Consider the following 21,654-nt stretch of genomic DNA (forward strand, 5'->3'; position numbering starts at 1 on the left):
GAAAAGATCCTATCTTGCTTCTGTTTACAGCCTCACTTCTTCATCTGTCACTAAATCCCAAACATTTCTATTCCAAATACAAGCATCCGTGTGTCTTTTTCCATAACCAATATGCCCTTTAACTACACTTGTGATCATTGCTTCCTGTTATCCAATTCCTCAATCTTCAGGTTATTGAGATGTCATCTTCTCTTAGAGGCTTGCTATGACTTGCTATATTGTATTAAGCTTCTTTCCTACTTGAACAACTTTTAAGGTTTATAAATTGCTTGTTTATTTTGTCTGTTCCCCTTGCTTTATTTTGTGCTTCTTGGAGGAAGATTCAATGCGTGGTCTTCTGCATTGGCATAACATTTATCACAAAATCAATTTTTAATAACACTGATAAAATGACCTAATAGATTGAAAGACATCATACAAAAAATCAACTTCTCTTATTAATTACATAATAATATACATGAAACCTTAATGTAGAACTTAATTTCAATGAATTTCTTATGTAATATTCTAGTAGTTCTCTGTACTCTCAATCAACTTCTCTTTGTGATATATAAGGGATTGTATGGAATTTTCATTTCCTTTTTAAGTATTTATTTCACTCAAATAGCTTTATAAAGAGTATGGCAAAATCAAGTAATATTTTACAAATGTTAAGGGAGGGGCAATAGGGAAGAATTTTAAGTATTTTATCTGAAAATGTTTGAAACATCAAGTTGATTCGTAATGATCATGACATTCTCTAATTTCTCTCTGTAAGATTTAAAAACATGATTCTTAAGCAACTTAAAATTCTGTAAATTTAGCAGAAATGTTCTCAAATGTGTGTGTGTGGTTTGTGTGATTTTTACATGTTTAAATATATGTAAATATGTGTATATATATACACATATATATACATATACACATATATATACATATATATGTGTGTGTGTGTATATATATATATATATATATATATATATATATATATATATATATTCCCACAGAACATGGAGGAGGGAAATAGAGGAGGAGATGTTGCATACCTGAGCAGATTTTAGAGAGAAGTAGGGACAGATTAACAAAGCTATAGAAAGGCTTATATTATCTTGTGAGTAAAAAAAGAGCATGCAACACTAGTAATATTTGGGCCTTGAGGAAACCTCTCTGTGAGTTTCTTTTCTTTTCTTTTCTTTTTATTGAAAAGGTGATTAGCAGGGGTGTTAGAGTTACATAAGTAAGGTAATGAGTACATTTGTTTTTAATTGTTTTTACCCAAACCCTCATTTTTCCCACTTACTCCTCCCTATTCTCCTCCCTGACACCCAAGATGTAAGGTTCATATCCAACGGAGTGTGAAGTGAGTATCTGTGTTGCATTGGTTCATCATTTGTCCTGCTGTTTCTGTAATTTCATTTCCCTTCCACATATCAATTAATCTTATATACAGGACACAAGGTACAGCAAAGTAAGATAAGCAAAAAATAAGGGGGAAAATGTGGAATGCTTCATGAATTTACATGTTATCCTTGTACAGGCACCACGCTAATCTTCACTGTAAAGTTCCAATTTTAGTATATGTGCTTCTGAAGCTAGCACTCTGTTGAGTTCCCTAAGGAAAATGATAGATAAGATTTCCCTCATAGGGAATAATTAGTACATGTTTAGGCTAGTCATAGCAGTAGATCACAATAACCCATTAGCTATGCCCTTGTGAACACATAAGTGAACACTAAGTGAAATGAACTCCACCTTATGGAAACAAGTGTTATATCATTGTAATTACTTTCAACATGCCAGGTGAAACCATATCCTTTTGTCTATTGTCTTCCCTTCCTGTGGTTTTACCCCACTATCACTGTATCTCATCTTAGTACATTGGATACTGTATACACGTGTATTAGAACTAGGGAAGGGAAAGGGAATACCAAAATTGAGAGACAAAGGATAAAGACAAACCATTCCAAAAGCAATACTTACAAAACCATTTGGTGAAAACCAACCGTACAACTCATAGGGAGAAGGAAAGGAGGAGGGGTTAGGTGAGGGGGGTGGAATGAGGGAGGTGGTAACAAGTTGAACAAAAAAATACTCACTGGGGCTGGGGATATAGCCTAGTGGCAAGAGTGCCTGCCTCGGATACACGAGGCCCTAGGTTCGATTCCCCAGCACCACATATACAGAAAACCGCCAGAAGTGGAGCTGTGGCTCAAGTGGCAGAGTGCTAGCCTTGAGCGGGAAGAAGCCAGGGACAGTGCTCAGGCCCTGAGTCCAAGGCCCAGGACTGGCCAAAAAAAAAAAAAAAAATACTCACTGACTTACATATGAAATGGTAACCCCTCTGTACTTCACTTTGACAATAAAGGAAAAAATATTTTAAAAAGATTTACCTAACAGGGACGGTTCAAACATAATCACCTTGATCTCTCATTTCATACAGGTCTTCTAATTTGTATTAGTCCGGGTGAGTTTCACATTATTCTCAAGATTATATTTTCACTACTTCAAAAACATCTACGTTCATAATGTGAAGAATATTATTGATTTTTAAACAGTATGGGTTTTCTTTTCTTCAACCTTTTGCATTTTATGTCAAGTAATTGAACCTTAAAGTTAAACAGTTCCTTCCAGTTAGAAAATCTAAAGCATAATGATCCCTGAGTATTTTCTAGGCAAAACAACTAATATACTAGGTTCATGAATTAGTGATAACAGCTCCATGAAAATAATCTTTATAAATTTGTACTTTACCTTAGATAAATGTAATCAGGTTTGACAAACGAATTAGATGTGTGTGATAATGCTCATTTGTGATAACTACCACCAGGATATCTCACATCTGCTTGGTTATTTGATGGTGTGGATATCCATGCTACTGAACACCATTTGCCCCATCAGACTAACATTTCTCAGTGCCTGCTGCTGCAATTATATTTCAGATGACTCTCTAGTGTGCTCCTTAAAAAATCCCTTCTAGCCAGCCATGATATTATTCTTTCTGAGTTTTCAAAACCTTGTGCTTTCTGTCATTAAGGGTACATAATGTTCAGGAACAGTGGGTATTAGGCCCACAAATATAAGTTAAATGAAAGAGACTCAATTTTTCTGTGTAATCTAGAAAACACATTTTACTTAGACACAAATTTCTTAGCCATTACTTCAAGCCTAAGAGGTTCATTTCATAATAAATTCTATATCTGCCAGCACTTTACATTTTATATGAATAGATACAGCACCTAAGAAACATTAAATACCAAAAGAAGGTTCCAGAGATTCACGGTCCTGGTCTATTTTGTTTATTCCTTTTCTTTATCTCGATGTAGTTAAATTGTTTTCCTCTTGGAAAAAACCCACAAACTATTTTTAAATTTCTATTTTAAATGTTTTAAAGCATCTATTATAACCAGTTCTATACAGTGTAGTGAGTGAATATATTGAATTTTTGTAAGATATACCTGCTTAAAAGAACAAGTGTTAAGTGAAATATTTTCATACACTATGTCATTTATTTATTTATTATTGTAAATGTGATGTACAAAAAGGTACAGTTATATAAGTCAGGTAATGATTGCATTTCTTTTTGATCAATGTCACCTCCTCTAACATTTGATCCCAGTATTGTCCCTCTTGAGTTTGTCTTCCCAACAGTATATAGTACACATTCTATACTCTTGAGTCTACATTTCTATCTGGCATTGCATTTTAAATTTAAAACATTATTTATGTTTAAGTGCCTTTTTGTTAGATGCTGAATATCTGAGTAAATTTTAATTATCAACTTAATTGGTTAAGAAATACGTATGTGTATTAGTAAAACATACCACTGCAGATGTCTCTGGAATATTTTCAGAGACCATGAGGGCTCTACTAAATGGTTTAGTCCACTCATGGATTCAGACTTTGAATAGACCATTAGAAGATTGGAAATTGGGACCTGTTTGGAGATAATAGGTTCATATTATCCTGGTTCATTCCTGTTACGCCTCTTTCTTGCTGTCCACCGTGAAGTGAAGGAATTCCTGTACCACATGCTTCATCATCATGATATTCTGCTCAAGTGCATAGGGACAAGCAGCCATGGAGCAAACCCTCTGCAACTAGAACTTTGAGCCAACATAAATTCCTTTCCCCTTAAATTGAGTCAAGTATTTTCATTATAACTTTCTAAATCATATTGCATTGATATCATGACCTTTTGCATGTTAGCCACTCCTAACCCTGTTTGAACATCATTATGGTGAAAATATTGAAATGTATTTATTTACAGTATAATTATTTTACACATGACATTTTGAAAATTATACATAACCAAGTGAAATATATTCTATAATTAACTTCTTTATGTGTAGAAACAGACAAAGCATGGTTATATCATTTACATAAGATTGCTCCTCTCTTTGGTATTGAAAGTCATAATCAGGTTATTGTACATGCTGGATAGTACTTTACCACTGTTACATGCCCACACCAAAAATTTATGCTTCTTAAAAAAGGAGAATCAGATTTAAAATACAGAAAGTCTGATCCCTGTGGTTTTTCTCTTAATCATTAATTGTGCACCACCTATATCCCTATGATATATGGGAGATCAACTATGTATTATCAGTATTAAAGACTGTTCCTCTAACATCCTTAATGTTGATAAAGATTAATTGATTTTCATTATGAATTTTAACCATAATTAAAATGAGAAATGAATTTCTAGATAAATTAAGTCATATTCATGAGGTTACTTTACTGAATTAAGGCTAGTTTTCTGACACAAATCTTGTGCTTAATACCTTCTAGTACAACTCTTGTTCCATCTACAATTGGCCACTCTCATCCCTACACAGGGATTTTGACACTACAATGGAAGCAAAACAGTCCCAAACATAAGCAAACCATGGGATTATGGTAAAACTTGTTAAAAGGCTTTAATTTGATCAGGACTGTAATAACTAAAAACAAAAAACAAAATCCTAAAAATAAACAAAAATTGCTTTTTACTTGGTTTTTATATTGATACAAAAGCAGGAAGTACAGCCCTTGATTTAAGGAGTGCAAATGGTATTAACACTTCTAAATAAAACTTTACTCTCAACAAAATAGAGACAATCCCTTCCTCAATAATAACTTAATATTAAATTATATTTTATGTAGTAATATTATAGTGATTTCACAAGTGTTTTGGTCATTATGATATCACTATTTTTTTCTCTCCTTCTGCCTTGATATGTATAGCTTCTAGAAGAATGTAAAGAAGGGAAAGAGTTCCTTTAACTTCAGGGGAAAAAAATCTGATTTTAGCCTAGTGCATAAGACTAGGAAAATATGTATTGTTTGAACCATTAAGCTTCTTTAATTTAATAGGACACTAATAAAAAATAGTAGTTATATGTAATGTAATGGACCTCATAGAAGAAGTTCAATTTTTAAAACTGTAATAATATATTAATTCATAGTAAGTATAGGTTTTCTATTAGTTATTTTTTAATTTAATTTTATTGTAACGGTGATATACAGAGGGGTTTAATTTATATAAGTAAAGTCATGAATACATTTCTTGTTGAACAGTGAAACCATCTCCCTTGTTTTCTCCCACTTTGCTTCTCTGCTACTCCTCTCCCATACCCCAAGTTGTAGAGTTCATTTCGAATATATTGATTATCGCTGTTGAATTGGTTCATGCTTTGTCCTTTTTCTCACCATTTTCTGATTTCCTTCATTTCCTCAATTGAAATAAACATATACACAAGACACAGGATAAAAAAAATTAAAAAAAATAAAACAGTGACAACGGGATTAAACTAAAGTAGGGTGGGGTGGGGGTTGGAGGGAAATGAAAGAAAAAGAAATAACTTCACACAGTACATTAAAAAAAAACACACAAAAAACTCTTGTTTCCGTATCTTGGAGTTCATTTTGATTAGCATAATTTTATGGGGTCAAATGTACATAGCTATTGAGTTGTTGTGATCTTCTGCTAGGACTATCATAGACATATACTAATTATTACAAATGAGGAGCACATGAAGTCTATGTTGCTTTGGGTTTGTCTTACTTCATTAATATGAATTTTCCCAAGGCTTTATTTTCCCCTACAAATGGGGTGATGTTATAGTTTTAAGATATATATTGAGTTTTATTTACAAGCTTATTTTTATTTGTAATAATTTGGTTCTACTTTTTCACCTTCAGCTAACTTAATCGAGATTTTTAATAATCATAATATTTTCATCTTTTCAGTGATAATTGCATTAAGTGTAAATGATATAAAGTCCCCAATTAAGAAAAGCAGACATTGTCAGAATTAAAATTTTTAAACCCAAGTGAAGGTCTATATGAGACTCACATTAGGTTCAAAAAGGAAACATTATAAAATAGAAATCATGGAATTGTTTTTGTACAGATGATAGAAAAGAAATAGAATAGTATGCCAATAGCAGAACAAAACTACTTTTTATGCAAAATGAAAGTTACAGAGATAAAAGATATTATTTGTCAAAAGAATAATCCCCAGACAGCCACATTTTGACCATAAGAAAAAGTCTTAATGAATACAAAATATTTTCTCTGAATACAAAAAAGTTTAGTGATACTCAAAGTCCAACATAAACAAATCAACATAAGACAGTTAATCAATGCAGAAACAAAATATATGACCACCACATGAGTAAATAAGCATGTGATAAGACTCATCCCTTTGTCATTATAAAAATAATTGCAGGAAATTTGGAATGGAAAGGACTTTCTCAACTCAATATGTCATCATGGTATTATGAAAATAAAAAATGAAAATAATCTATGGTGAAAAATGGAAAGCTTGAGGGCCTTCTCTCTATAAGCAGGAAAAAGTCCAGGTTATCTATTATGCCCATTGCTATTCAGCATGACACAGGACAATATTCTACTATTCTACTCAACTTAGTATTGGAAATGTTAAAAAAAAACTGGACAAGAAAAAGCAATAAAGACTGCAAGTAGAAAATTGTTTTTGTTTGCAAATGAGATGAAAATTACATGATATATAGACAGACAGATGTATATATGTATGTATATATGTATACATATATATCAATACACACACATACAGGATATATTGCAAAATCAATTTGAAATAGTAATAAGTGAATTAATTTTCAGGGTACACAACTAAACACAAAAAAACTCAATCCTGTCTTTCTATACTGATAATGCAATACATGAAAGGAAAATTAAGAACAGTGTTAATATTCAACATTAGCAAAATAATGGGGGGGGGGGAAATGGTCAGCCTTTTCTATCTCTCTACCTAAAAATTTCTTCTCTGTAAAATCAACACTCAAATATATGTGATCAAATATATTTTGATCACCTATGGTAAATATACAGTGTTTATTCTGTATTTCAAAAGCAGTAGAGAATAATAACTATTTACATATCAGAATTACTGTAAATAATCTAGAAATAGTATAAAGTCTAAAGAAGGATATGCATGGGTTATATGAAAATACCACTTTATGTATATGAGGGAAGTTGTCATCCAAGTATTTTGATAACAACAAGGAAGTCCTGCAGCCAATCATTCTCAGGTAAAAGAGATGATTCTACTTGGACACTATCTGCCTAATAAGGGTTTAATGTAAAAAATGTATGAGGTACTCACACAATTCAGCAGCAATCAATCAATAATGTCTAAATAACTATAAAGAACCTAAATATTTTTTTCAAAGAAAACATTAAAACAACGCCAATTATATGAAAAGCTACTCAATGTTAATAATTTTCAAGGAAATGCAAATTAAAACCACAATGAGATCACTTTACAACTGTTAAATTGACAATTATCAAAAGTCAAAATAAGGCGAGCATAGGGATTATGTGGAGAAAATAGAAATATTATAAAATATTGGTGGGACTGTAAATTGGTCTAAGCATTATGTTGGATATGGAGATTTCTCAAAAATTCAAAAATAAAGCACCACATAGCCCAGAAATCCCAATTCTGTGTAAATATTAAAAGTGCAGAAAACAATATATTACAGAAATATCTGCAGTTTTATGTCCAATGCAGAACTAATTACAATAAATAAGATATGGAAATTTTCTAGACATCTGTTGATAAAAAACTATAGAAAGAATGTGTCATATATACATATGAAAAGAAATAAAGCCAGTCATACTATTCATGACAGTAGGATGAAAGCAGGTATATAAAAACAAAGATTCTTTTTTTACATTTAATTTTATTGACAGGTGATGTACAGAGGGGTTACAGTTACATCCATAAGGTAGTGAGTACATTTCTTATCAAACTTGTTATCTCCTCCTTCGTTTTTCTTTTAATCTGATTTATTTTCAATCAGAAACACTGAATTCATACCAAAAGAGCCCAAGTCTGTTTACTAGAATTCATAAGGGAGAGAAATGGGAAGCTGTGGATAGCAAGGCAAGAACTTCTAGTTATATGATGAATAGGTCCTGAAAAGCTGGGTAAATAATAGCGTTATTTCTGAAGTTATTGAATAAATCATAATTATTTTCAACACAAAGAAAGTTGATAACAGAGGTACTACATATGTTGACTAGATTTTGTGATGATAAATTCACTGTACATAGATAAGAATATAACACTGTATATATGATATATAGTTATTTCAATTTATATATTACATATATAATTTTATATATTACATATATAAAATAGAATATAATTTTTTCTATTATAAAGCTGAAAATTTTCCAACAGTCTGTTCTGCAGAAATGGAAATTCTTATCTTCAATTTGATATAAAGTTTCAAAGTCCTGAACAATCAGAATAGCCTTATAGAAAAGTAAAGTAGGAGCACTCCTACTTCCTAGTTTCAAAACTTACTGCCATTTTTTTAAATTGCTTTCAAGAAATAGCATAAGGAGAGACAAATAGAATAATGGACCTGGCTTAGAAATTAGAAATTCATAAACAATTCAATACATTTACATTCTTGAGGAAATGCATCAGTCTCAATACTTATTTATTTCCAGCTGCCTAATGTACTCAGTATTAAATGATTTGATCAGAATAAGAGTTTTAGGTAAAGCTGACATCTTTAAAATTTTGGACAGAATGGCAAGAAGAGTTCAAAATAACTTGTAACTGTACAGCATCCTATGTACAAAGGAAATCATGTGTTGAAGCCGTAGTAAATATAACACATGCATACACACACACACACACACACACACACACACACTTCTTTCTATATCTTAAAAGATACAGACAAGTAAGCCATCTCATGTATGCAAAAGTTGAAGAAATGATAGCAAGATTATCTATTCACAAGAATGAACATTCCTATTTCACCAGAGTTAGGAAATTTTTAAATGGAAAAATAGAAGGTTAAGTCTAGAGAAAAAAAATTAGAAAACACGGCATTATGCTTTCAAAGTGTATCCAAAAGTTGTTTTGTTGGTCATTTGATACTATTTGTGTACTAATGGTTTTGGAAGGTGGGTCCTTTGGGACATTTTATAGTTACAGAAAATGATGAAGGTAGTGTTCTTGATAGCCTTAATGGCTTTACTCGGTTACAAGGAAGGAGACCTGAGCTAGCACATAGTTCTGTCTTGCCCTGTGATGCTCTCTGCCATGTTATGATGCTACAAGAAGGCCTTCACCGATGCTGAATCCATGCGGGAGCCAGACTCTTAAACTATTCTGGCCCTGAAACAATGAGCAAAAGTGAAGCTATTTATTAATCAATTAAAAATTGCTCATAAATTGTCCAGTCACAGGTGGGGTATTTTTTTATAGCACCACAAAATGGACAAGAATGTCACCCTTTTTGCTAACAAATGCACAAACAAAGTCTGCACCAGGGCAAAGATTGGGCTCCCTGGGGTTGGATTGGAACAGTGGCCTCCTGAATGCTAAATTAGGAGTGTAAGACTGAATGCAGGAATGTAGGAATCATGCTGATTTGTCAGCCTTTGTTTATTTTTATTTCATCCTGGGAACATGTCCTTCTCAAAGTAAGAAAAACACAGCAATGCTAAATGAGGTAGGAATACCACAAGAGAAATCTATGACTAGGTATATGTTTTTTGTTAAAATACAGGACTGAAATTTCATATACAAATCTTTTCCGAATGATACAATGTATATTCAGGAAACAAGGTGTTCAATCTTCTGTAACATCTTTCCCTAATCCTTTAAAATTTAAAAACCATGTCTGCATCAGTCAGATGTTTCCTGAATTTCTTAGGGGAAACTCAATTATTGGGGTCAGTTTGCTCCTGTTTCTCATTATTAGTGGTAAAAAATTATATTTAAGTTATAAAAGTGAGTAGTGATTTGAATACAAGCAATTTAATTCAAATAACAATTTTGCTTTAGCTTCTTCTCAAGCAGGTCCCTGGAGCTAGATCTGGACACTCTTCTAACTTCACACAGTATGGATGTAGAGACTGGCTTGAAAATATGGAATCTTCTCATGACAGCTTAATACCCAGGTTGTGATTTTGAAAAATACAAACAATTATTTCTTTCCCGTCCTAAACATCATACATTCTATTTCTCCAACCCAATTTCCCAGAGCCTAGGCTTAAGACACAGACAGTGCAACAAAAATTGTCCTGAACCAGCACTAATTTACATTATTCATATTTTACAAGGCAAATTCAGCTGATGGTGCCATGAATACAGCAGAAAGTGTAAAGACAGACATAACCAGATTTTAAAATTTATGGCCATCTCTAATAATATTCTGCATAGTTTTCTCTTTGCTTTTGTTTTTAGGTGAAGGCACCAATGGGGAAGAAAAGATTTTCAGTGTCAGTGAAGTTAAAACATGTCAGCAGCAGCTCCTTCTGTGAATATTGTCTCACATGAAAGTAAGGATGGATTGAATTCATATCTGAAACAAGACAAGATTTTCCATCTGACCTCATTATGTGTTTCTCTGGAGTGCATCCCTGGGTTTCTGCCTGAACTGAATTGTGTTGTGGGGAAACCAAATATAAAACAGCTCAGTACTGCCATAAATGACATATCTTAATAAGAAGGGGTATTTATTGTTTTTCTGCCTTCATCTCTTAACTCCAAAAGTCGTTATGATGTGCTGGATCTCTTTGTTAAAGCAATCCCCTTAAGTGAAGGCATGTACTAATGAAAGGGCTTACATGGCACAGTTGGAAGCAACGATGAAGAACCATTACAGTATATCACAGAGATTTACATTGAGAAATTTCTATGCAAAGATTTTTAGACACTAGAACTGTTGTAACCTTATAAATAATTAAACATACAAATTATTAGGGTTGCAGCTAGTTTCCTTTTCTGGGAGCATTGGTGATCGATTCAAGAATATATTGAGTTAAGGGAATTTATAGCATTCTTCATTATCCCTGATCTGAGTAAAAAATATTCAGAGGTTAAAAATAACAGAAAACTTTACCCTACATTTACCTTGGGCTGCATAGTGATTTTTTTGTAATAATATCATAAAGACAGATGTCTTCAGTTTTATATTTATAAAAGTATAAGTATATATGTTAATATATCTTTGCAACTATATTAATGGAAAGAGAAACACCATTGTATTAGTATGTATTTTTATATATTTATATACACATGTATTTGTATGCTATAATTCTACTTTTTGAAGTATAGTTAATTTATAAAAAATAATAGGGATAAGTCTAATATATATGTTACTATTAAAATGTTTATCCTTTAAGATATTCTATCACTTAAATGATTATTATACTTGTAAAGAAATCACTAACAGTAAACTCTTCACATAAGATGACAGTATATATACATTTGATATGACATAGTTACAGCTCAATGCTTTACTTTGGTGAAATTAATATTCTGCTTTTGTTTTTATTAAACAAGTTGACCTACACTTATATGTTAAATTGTTGAAGTAATTCGTTGTCAAACTGTGCCCTACATTGTACAATTAAGAAAACAGTAAATAAAAATAGTGATAAAATCTAGTAAATAAGCTAACTTTGAAGGTATAATTATCATATTGATAATTGATATATATTATACAGCATGGTCTGAAAAGTTTCTGACACACAATGAACTTTTTAAATATACAACCTGAGAAGAACAAATCTTTTGGAAGTTGAAAGGGTGTGGGATTCCTGACATTTTAATTCACACAAAAAAATGAATATTTTACCAAAACAGCACATAGTTACAAAACGTGTACTGCATCAGAAAAGTTCCTAGAGGAATTTCCTAAAAGGAATTCACAACTAGTGGGAGGACCCCTGTCACATGTTGAGCTCACTGCCTGTATAGAACTGTAGTGAGAAGTTACTGGAAATGGTACTTATGAAATAGTTCTCCTAGGAAATGGAGCTTACTTCTCTACCTTTGTTGTACAATGACTTACTAACCTATAAGAGGATGTGAAAAGGAGTTGGCTTCGAGATATAGTGATCTCAGAAGCAATGGACTGTTACTCAACAGTCAATGATGGCATACAGATAATACGTCCTTTTCACATAATGTATTAAGGCAATGATACCTACTTATTTCTGATATTTGTTCCAAAGTTTATAATAATGTCAGACCAGGAGGAGAAGGCTATTAAACACCAGACCAATTGAGATGGACTAACAACTTTATAACAAGCATCCCCTCAATACTATCAGGGTCATGAGAAAAAGCTGAAGACTAGCGTAGATGGGGGGAGATTTAGGAAGCCATGATAACAATGGAGACTTTGTAACCTAGATTAATTCTGCAACATACAGGTAACATTAGGAAGAGGCACTGTGGCTCAAGTGGTAGACTGCTAGCCTTGAGCTGAAGAGCTCAGGGACAGTGGCTGGGCCCAGATTCAAGCCCCACAACCAACAACAACAACAACAAAAGAGGAATAAAAGGTAACTTTAAGGCCTAACTAATGAAATGTAAATACAATCTCAAGCTCAATTTAAAATAGTCTCCACGTGACTATAAATAACAAGAATGAGGGAAATTCAACATGCTTCCTAGCCCTGCTAACATCACACAGCAAGTACTATGTCACAGATCATGGGAGACCATAACAAAACCCGAAACTATTCTTGCCCAATGTCTGTCAAGCTGCTTTTTGACACAGCATGGGCAGCTTTTGAGAAGGCAGTATGAATCAATGAGAAGGAAGTATGAATCAATGACAAGACCTAGAAGTACACATACCCCATCTAGGAATCACCCACACTGCATTAGGTTCTCATGCTATTTGGTTACCAGAATCAGTCATGACTTAGAAAAAAGCAGAAGAAAATCAGTGAGAAAAGTCAATAGTCTCAATCTATTCTCACCAAATATTTGTGGGCATAAGAATCATAAGGAACCAGTTAAAAGATGGTAGTGATCAGGAATACAATGAAAGGCTGTTTCTGTGGAATGATGCCCACCTTCAGTTAGGAGCACGCCGACTGTCTGAGAACAAACTTATAAGCAGCAAAGATCCAGCTAAAAAGTGAAATGTCCCTTATACTTCAGTTTCATGGAGGCAATTTTGCTGTTACTTTACATGGGCCTTAAAATTTCCATATACATATATCAGAGTCCTTCATAGTTAGCTAGTTTTTGTGTGGAAATACCATAAAGCTGAGATTTCAATAGAGATACACAGACATCCATGCTGACTCTCATTGGCCCTGAGTGTGTTTTTTATTATAAAAATCTTCCAGAACCTCAACCTTACTCAGCCCACTTCCTTGGCTTATGCTCTCAGCAACTCCTTTCATAAATGGAGATTTCAATAATAAAGTTGGACCCAGTTGAGATGCTCTTCTGGCAAACACATGTTGTACATGTCAATCTGGTCTTAAGGTAATACCCACTATCAAATCTTTCTAGAACAAAATAAAGGAAGACAGTGCTTGTAAAATTTGAATTTGAATTTGTAAAAATTCATGCTTTTTATCTGGGCACTTGCCTGAATACTTCAACCTTTTAAAAAATGTAGTTGATATCAAAACAGGGTGACTTAATCCTGCAGTACCAGTAGAGGAAAGAAGATTGAAAATGTGTATCTAGAGTAAGCTTCTCAGTAAGACTTAATCTCCAAAAATAAAAAAAATAAAAATAAAAACTTGGAACTGAGGTACATGTTGGTTTTTCTTACATCTTTACATAGTTGTCCCAAGCTTTCAATTGTTATGTCTTGCAAAGTAGTTAAACATACAGCACTTTGCATCACCAGACAAATTCCTGAGTTTGAAACTTCTTTCCTGTGGTCCTAATACTTGATCAGACTCCTGTATCATGAACGCTCACATAGCCACTGAGTGGTTCTCACTACCTTTAACTAAAATTGTGCATTCACAGTTGGTTGCTAATTTCCAGGGGTTCCCTCTTTCTTCAGCATCTCACACACAGGGATAAATAATTTTAGAAATGGAGCTCCCTAATTTCAGATTGTTGTTGCATATCTATTTAACTCAGACTGTCTCAGTGTCAATGCTACTGATATTTAGAATTGGACAATTCTATGTTATGGGGAATTAATTATCTCCATTGCTTTGAGGTTTTTGTTTGTTTTGTTTTTGTTTTTGCCAGTCCTGGGGCTTAGATTCAGGGCCTGAGCACTATCCCTGGCTTATTTTTGCTCAAGGCTACCATTCTACCACTTGAGCCACAGCGCCACTTCTGGCCTTTTCTTTTTATGTGGTGCTGAGCAATCAAACACAGGGCTTAGTGCGTGCTAGGCAAGTGCTCTACCGCTAAGCCACATTCCCAGCCCCTAGAATATTGTTTAGCAACATATCTAGCCTTTACACAGCAATTTAAAAATCAATTCCTAGTCACAAACAATAAAAATGATCTTCAGATATTATCAAGTGTCCCCTGGAAACAAAACTGCTACAGCTGAGAACCATTGTTTTAATTTCTCTGTGTCTAAGCATATCTTGATTATGAATATCAATTTGATGTTTCAACATGTCTAAAGGTACATTTATTATATTCTGTCCAGATAAGTTTACATGCTGCTTTATCTATCTTCTTTAATATCCATGCTGAAAAACATATGGTAATCTTGTCTTTTCTCTTGCTTTCAACAGCAAACCTGGTAAATCATGTTGAATTTGCAATCCCAATACTCTTTTCTTTTATTGTATTCTAATGGGCATCACTAGAGTTAATCTTATACTGTAGCAATAATATTTTCCTGTCTTATTCATTGAGACATATTCCAGAAAATAGAGCATTTTGGGCAACCATCTCCTTGTATTCTGCTGCTAGGAGAAATAGGATTAACAAGTAATGGAGTATATGAAACTGTAACTGCTCTATATATCAGTCTGACAATAAAAAAAACACAAGTAATGGAGTATATTTTAAAAGTGATATACATATGAGTAAATTAAAGCAAGGTAAGGGGATAGAAGATGAATGGAAGATGGTGTCTTCATTATAGCTTGGGTAAGGAAATCTTGACAAACTAAGTGTCTCCGCTGCTTCCTGTGAGTAGCTTAATCATGCACAGATGTGGGAATTCCAGAAGAAACACTAGCCTCAAGTTGAGCTGGACACTTAGTATAGAGAATGGTGAAGACATGGTATGAAGGTTACTGTTATTTGAGACTTGACAGATAAATACCAAAAAACAAAAGAAGCAAAGTAAATATAGAAACAAAATATACTAGATTTTCCATAAAATGAACAAAGGATGTGAAGGAATCTAATCTTCTCACATCAAATGATGGGATATTAGTAATCACTTGATTCCTTTTATTTTTATCATTGTTTGCTTTCTCACTTAGCAGGTGACTATAAACTCCAATCATATTGATTTGGGGTTGTACGTAATAATTAATTTTATCCAAATATATTCATATATCTTATATTAAAATTAACACAAACATTCTGCCTGAGTTTTACATTTGAAGTGAACTGATATTCATGTTGACTATAAAATTGGAGTAATTTTATAAGTAAATATTCATCTTAAGATATATCAGAGGCTTTTAAAAGACTTATTCTCAAGTAGTGTGATAACAGCAGAATTCTTCATGGAAAACATGGGAATTTTGCCTAATGCTCTGAAAATTAGCTTTAAAAATGCAAACTATGAGACCAGAGAAATGAGTTCAGTGTAACACTTTACACATGGCATTTATTTTCTGTAAGCAATTTAATATGTAACATATTTTTTAAAATTAACATACTTCAAAAATTAACTTGGAATGCTAGTAATGTATAAAACAACAAATAAAATTAAGGTGTGTCACGGCTTTGCCTACAAAATTTTCTTTTGGTCCTGAAAAACTTTTCATGGTCCTGTTTTAGTTGTTTACTATTCAAATTCTAAAACTGTATGTGGGTAATGTGCAATTTTCCTCCAAAAAATGGCTTAGGATATTTTTTAAAATATACGTTCATTTGTATTTGTGTATTTTGTGACTGTCATTTTGTTACCATTGAGTTTCAACTTTGGAACCTAATCAAGGCGAGGGTTGGGGTAGGAAAGGAGGGGGGCGGGAGAGAGAGAGCTAGAGAGAGAAAGAATAATCATTTGTTTAGATGCAGAATGAATTCAGGATAAAATGGCAGGCCTGATTTAGATAACTCTCATTTTACTTTTGTATATATAAGTCAAACCCTCAACTGTATTCTAACATGAAGTTTTTTTTAGTTACAGACACCCTCATTAGCCCTCTTGCTGTGAAGATAGACACCAACTTGGCTTCTATTTTGTCCCCACCAGATTAAATTACTGGCATCAAGGCTGTATTACACTTTCAGTTGAGCTTGTGCGGTGTAGCAAAACACATTGGTAGGGAGTGAATGGTTATCAAGAGAAAGTTTACTTTCAGTGTTAGGAATTAATTTGGCTGAATTGGTGCCGTAAAAGTGGTAAACACAATCCTCTCACTGTTGTCTGTCAGGGTGTGTTATATCACCCTGGATTGCTTTGTCAATAATCTGCCTGGTCTGCAAGCTAAAAATCTCAGATTGCCAGAATGACTGACAGGCTGGAGATAGCTGATAATTCTAAGGAATTGGAGGTGTAAAATCTTTAAGGACCGTGTCTACAGTATAAATGCCAGGGTATCTCCACATCACTCTGTACTTACAAAGGCAACAGCATTGTTAATGGCAGCCTGTCTGTCCATCAAGTTTGCTACCAGCGGATTTATTCCTCTTTTACTCCTTATCTTTCTTTGCTGTGTTTATTTTGAAACCAGCTGCAGAATAAATTGCCTCTTGTCTTCACCTCCTACACTGACTACAATGATATGTTCTGCAAAGCTTAAAATCATGTTGTTTTTCAAGGGCTTCTTTTTCAGAACACTGACTTCTAATTTTGCTTGTTTATAAATATGTATATTTTTTGTTCTAGTGTGGAGGCTTTTAGTAGAACACTAAAAATGACTCTTATACACTTGATTAGTGCTCATGATTGAGGTAAGAGGATGTGTGTGTGTGTGTGTATGTGATACATCACAGAGAAGAAATAAATTATTTTAATTAAGATAATTTTCTTACTCTTTTGAATAATTATATCTGCTTCTTTTACATCAAATATTTAAAATGAATAGCCCAAATAATTACAGAACAAATATGTTTCTGCTAAACACTTTTAAAAACTTAGTAATGTTTTAAGTACCTATATGCTCATTCTTTTAAATGAACATGTATACCTGTTTTCTTTCCAGAGGGGCTAGGGTAGAATACAGAGAATCCATGCTATAGGGAGGCTATCTACTTCTTGAGCCATAATCATGACTCTTGTTTCCACTTTTCTGACTTATGACTGGGGGTGCATACTTTTTGGCTGATAGATTTGAAGACCAATTCTAGAGTTTGTGCTATGTTTAGAATGTTGGAAGTTTGATCCTCACTGTTGTAAGGCTGAGATGTGGGGTGATCTTTATGATGTGTACTGTAGTGAAGGTCCTTGGGAATTCTTTTGGAAGCAATTAAAGCAATTAAAGCGAATTAAAGCGAATTCTCATAAAGGAATTGCTATTAAAAAATTCTAGCCTTGGGGCTGGGGATATAGCCTAGTGGCAAGAGTGCCTGCCTCGGATACATGAGGCCCTAGGTTCAATTCCCCAGCACCACATATACAGAAAAACGGCCAGAAGCGGCGCTGTGGCTCAAGTGGCAGAGTGCTAGCCTTGAGCGGGAAGAAGCCAGGGACAGTGCTCAGGCCCTGAGTCCAAGGCCCAGGACTGGCCAAAAAAAAAAAAAAAAATTCTAGCCTTTCCTCTCACTCTGGCCTCGCATGTAATCTCTTCCTCTCACCTATACTCTCTGATGAGGCCATCTTTAAACTCAACAAATCTCTTCTTTATCTTATAAGGTATCCTGCCTCAGGTATTTCATTTTAGTAACAAAGAGCTCACTAATATGTACACTAAATTACTGCTTCCAAAAATGGCACTAACTGAGCTGTAATAGTTGGAAAAAAAATGCCCTTTGGGTTGGAATTTAGTAATGAGGAATCCTTCATTCTGGCAATATTCTATTTCTGTATAGAATAACAGTTTTTATGTCATATTTACATGATTGCCAGCTAATTTTAATTGCTGTGAAATTATTGTATTGCATTCATTTTGTGGTATGCGATTCATCTATACACGTGTGTATTGAATAATGCACAATTAAAGTAAATAGCTTCTTAAACATCCAACATTTCTTTGAGGTGAGAACAATTATAGTCCATTTTTATAGCACCAATTAGACATAAAGATATTTGTCATTATCTGTGGTCATACTCCTGTGCAATACAACACTGTAATTTATTTTTCCTGTTTTACTGTAACTTACTAACAGTTAAACAGCCTTTCTAGACACCTCTAACATCATTATTCTGTCTAGCTCCTTAAGCTAGATAAACATTTTTTTTGACATTTTCTGCATCAAAGTCAATCAGAAAATCATCCTAGTTTTCAGCAGTATTTGGCTTCCTTTTATATAGCGCTTTTTTTTTTGGTCATTTGCAGATGGAGAGAAAATATGAAGGGAAAGAAAGTTTCCCATGAATATAGTGAGTGTACATATTCCAATTAGATCTAAATTAATTATCTAAGTAACCATTGGTATTTAAACAAACATACATTCACTTATAGAATGTATTTAATTAAGTACTATGGCCTTCTATATTGAAGCACCATAAAGAAACATTAATTACTTTATGGAAGAGTTACTGCTGGATTTTGCTAAGGACATGAAGAGAAATAGTTATTCATTTTGTATTTGGACTGAATATCATAGGGACTACATTTTACAAAATTTACTTGAGCATATGTACCTGTGATTTGAACATTTTACTAGGGCCAAGGAAAAAAGAAAGTTATTCTTTTCACATGGGGCATAAACTCCCTTTTTCCAAATAGGCCTGTGAACTTTTATTTAAAATGCTATGTCCACCATGCCCTATTGATTACAGTCGTTAATTTTAGAAGCTGACCAAATGATTTCTTAACAATTTTTCTTTGTCTGCTTCGGGACTTGAACTCAGGGACTGTGTGCTGTCCCTGAGCCTGTTTGTGTTCATTTGAGCCACAGACCATTTCCAGTTTAGAGTGGTTAATTACAGATGTGTCTCATGGAGACTTTCCTGCCCTAGCTGCCTTAAAATCATGATCCTCAATCACAAGAGCCCAATAGCTATACCCTTATGATCCCATAAGATGATGCTAAGTGAAATGAACTCCATTTTATGAAAATGATTGTTATATCAGAGTTGTAACTACTTTCAACATCCCATGTGTATCTGTAGTTTCTAGTATTGATGATGTTCGTGTATCACCTTCTTGTGATTGTATCTACACTATCTCTGTAATGTTATCTGAGTGTATGGGAGATAGTGTGTGCTGGTATTAGAATTAGGAAATTCAAAAGGAATACCAAAATTGAGAGACAAAGGGTAAAATACGAGAAACAACAACAAAAGCAATACTTGCAAAACTGTTTGGTGTAAGTGAACTGAACACCTCAGGGGGGGACAGGGGGAGGGGGGAGGGGGGTATGAGGGACATGGTAACAAACAGTACAAGAAATGTATCCAATGCCTAACCTGTGAAACTGTAAACACTCTGTACATCAATTTTATAATAAAAACGTTAAAAAAAAATCATGATCCTCAGACCTCAGCCTCCTGAATAGCTAGGATGATAGGCATGAGCCACTGCTGCCTATCTACTTACACTTTTAAAGCATGTTTAAAGCATGGTTCTTCGGAAAAAACATTTGGATATGCTGCATTCTAAACTGTTTTCCTATTGTGAGTCCTATCTTTATCTTGATCCCTTTGCCATTTCCTTCTTTCCTTTTTTTTTTTTTTTTTGTCAGTCCTGGGCCTTGTACTCAGGGCCTAAGCACTGTCTCTGGCTTCTTTTTGCTCAAGGCTAGCACTCTGCCACTTGAGCCAAAACCGCACTTTGGGCCTTTTCTATATATGTAGTGCTGAGGAATTGAACCCAGGGCTTCATATATACAAAGCAAGCACTCTTACCACTAGGCCATATTCCCAGCCCTCTTTCATTCTTAATAATAACAATAAGGTAGCAAGTAATAATTTTTTTATTGTTATTTTAGTTGATATCTGTGACATTATAAATAGGAAATTCATTACAATCATTACCACAACTTTTTTCATTGCTTTTGGTTTGTTATAGAATAAGAAAAATTAGAATAAAATATAGATATGGTGGTGTGGCTCAGTTGGTAGAGCACTAGCTAATGAACAAAAGTGTCAGGTTCCAGGTTCTAATCTCAGTCTCACACACACACAAAAAAAGGAATCAAATAAAATCTATTATTTATTAAATTATGTTGTCCTTAATAATTTTAATATGCAGATGACAACATCTCAAATTGTCAGAATAACTAAAAGATGCAATTTGGGCTGTAAAATTTCACATCCCTTGATTAGCTTCAATTTAATAATTGGTTATTAAGCTAAGCACTAATTACTCATGTCTGTAGTATGAGATATTCAGGAGATTGAGATCCTGAGTATAATGATTTGTTATAAACCCAGGCAGAAAGGTCCAGGGGACTACATCTCCAAAATAACTAACAAAAACTAGACTAGAGGGATGTCTCAAATGATAGAGCACCAATTATGCGAACAAAGTGAGCATGTGGAGGCCTTGAGTCAAATTATAGTACTGGGGGAAAAAAACGTGGTTAAGAACAGATATTCTGCTTTGAAAGTTGTTGCAAAATGTTTTGAACATGTTATCTCTCTCTCTCTCTCTCTCGCTGTGTGTATTTGCATGTGTGTGTGTGTGAGAGAGAGAGAGAAGAGAGCTTATTAGTTATTTTAAATGTGAAAATGCTTTAGGGGTGTTCATCCTTTGCATCTTAAACAAACTTCGTTCTTTAAATGATTGTACTTCGAGCAATACAAACAATTATTCTCTATGTCCTTTTCTAATAGTATTAGCTAATTCTACCTGATCATTAAACCAGCTACCTTACTCTCTCAATAAATGCCAAGTTTATGATTTTGCTTTCTTTTTAAATCTGGAATATTAGGAAAGGGAAAATTTTCATTTGCATCTATATATCTTTTATGATATAATTTGCCAAAGGTTATTTCTTCTCTTTCAATTACTTCACAAATGATATCATAGCTGGATGAGGCTACAGAGTGAACACTGTAAAGATAATGCTTCTTTTTAGTCCCCTGAGTCTCTTGTAAAGTCTCTTAGGCAGCTGCCCTCCCTATGAAAATGATAATAGCAATAATTTCAAAGCAA

The 21,654-nt window shown here is 33.6% G+C and overlaps 1 non-coding gene across 1 annotated transcript; it reads right to left on the reverse strand.

Annotated features, from left to right (window-relative positions):
• Nucleotides 1-1,471: 1,471 nt before the first annotated feature.
• LOC125340227 lies at nucleotides 1,472-1,578 on the reverse strand. Its single transcript, XR_007208711.1, has one exon. It is a non-coding gene; the product is annotated as a U6 spliceosomal RNA (small nuclear RNA).
• Nucleotides 1,579-21,654: the final 20,076 nt, after the last annotated feature.

This window comes from Perognathus longimembris, chromosome 22 (assembly GCF_023159225.1).
Source record: "Perognathus longimembris pacificus isolate PPM17 chromosome 22, ASM2315922v1, whole genome shotgun sequence".
NCBI classification, from domain to species: domain Eukaryota; kingdom Metazoa; phylum Chordata; class Mammalia; order Rodentia; family Heteromyidae; genus Perognathus; species Perognathus longimembris.